The following is a 1,582-nucleotide window of genomic DNA, read 5'->3' on the forward strand; positions in this document are numbered from 1 at the left end:
TTCGTGGCCACCTCATGGACTCCTCTAAGGACAATAGCATCATTTCTTGCACTGAATTGTTGGGAGTTGGAAGCCATCTTCTTAATCAAATTCCTAGCCTCAACAGGGGTCATATCACCATGAGCTCCACCATTGGCAACATCAACCATACTCCTCTCTATGTTGCTAAGTCCCTTATAGAAATATTGAAGAATGAGTTGCTTAGAAATCTGGTGGTGAGGACAGCTTGCACACAATTTCTTGAATCTTTCCCAGTACTCATACAAGCTCTCTCCACTAGGTTGCCTGATGCCTGAAATGTCTTTTCTGATGGCAATGGTCCTAGATGCATGGAAGAATTTCTCCAAGAACACCCTCTTAAGGTCATCCCAGCTGAAAATGGACCTGGGAGCAAGGTAGTACAACCAATCTTTTGCCACTCCCTCTAGAGAATGAGGAAAAGCCTTTAGAAAGATATGATCTTCCTGGACATCAGGGGGCTTCATGGTGGAACAAACAATATGGAACTCCTTAAGATGCTTATGAGGATCTTCACCTGCAAGACCATGAAACTTGGGCAGCTAATGTATTAGTCCAGTCTTGAGGACATATGGAACACCCTCATCAGGATATTGAATGCACAAGCTTTCATAAGTGAAATCAGGTGCAACCATTTCCCTAAGAGTCCTCTCACGAGGTGGAGGTTAAGCCATGTTCTCAGTATGAAAATTAATAGTTGAATGCTCAAAATCAGAATATTCAGAATCACCAGCAATAGAATACTCACAATGCTCAAAATGCTCACAATGCTCAAAATGCACAGAATGATCAGGATGCACACTATGCCTAACTAATCTATGAAAGGTTCTATCTATTTCAGGATCAAAGGGTTGTAAATCACTTGGATTGCCCCTAGTCATGCACTATATGCAGCAAATAATGTGTTCTCAAACAAGCACTAGGGGAGGGTTAAAACTACAACTATAGTCAAATGATATCCAAATGAACTGAAATTTTGTGAGCAACACCCTAAAATCATTTAAAGATAGCACAAAAAAATTTCAAACAAAAATTCAAAGTCTAACTATGAAAAATACTTAAGGAAAGTTTAGAAAAATAAGACAATAATACTAAAAAAACAAAAAAAACTTAGTAAATGACTGACTTTTGAAGTTTAAAATGGCAAAGGACCCCTCTGGTCAGTTCCCACAACATGGGAAATTTTCTTCTACCCCAAATGCATATATAATAATAGTCATTCTGATAACCGGAGCAAAAGTTATGGCCGTTTTAAGTTTAGCTAAAAACAAGTCCCCAAAATTTTTGCCTCTCTAAAATTCAGCCACACCAAGTGCTTCCGGTAATTTTCACACAAAATATGGACCAAAAGAAAATACCACACAAAAAATCAGCCAAAAATAACAACTCTAACTATCAAAACAAAAGTCGCCAATTAAATTGCAAAATCAGTCGCTAGTTCAGTCGCTAATCACTATTCACAGCATTACACAAAACAGAAACAGGGAAGCGCTAAATAGGGGACGTGACTGAAATGCAAAACAAAATACTACAACAAGCAAAACAACACACACTCACAACACTA

The 1,582-nt window shown here is 38.3% G+C and overlaps 1 non-coding gene across 1 annotated transcript; it reads left to right on the plus strand.

The window, feature by feature from the left end:
- The first annotated feature begins 207 nt into the window (after positions 1-207).
- On the plus strand, positions 208-314 carry LOC112998462 (small nucleolar RNA R71). Its single transcript, XR_003263563.1, has one exon. It is a non-coding gene; the product is annotated as a small nucleolar RNA R71 (small nucleolar RNA).
- The last annotated feature ends 1,268 nt before the right edge of the window (positions 315-1,582 follow it).

This window comes from Glycine max, chromosome 12 (assembly GCF_000004515.6).
Source record: "Glycine max cultivar Williams 82 chromosome 12, Glycine_max_v4.0, whole genome shotgun sequence".
NCBI lineage: Eukaryota > Viridiplantae > Streptophyta > Magnoliopsida > Fabales > Fabaceae > Glycine > Glycine max.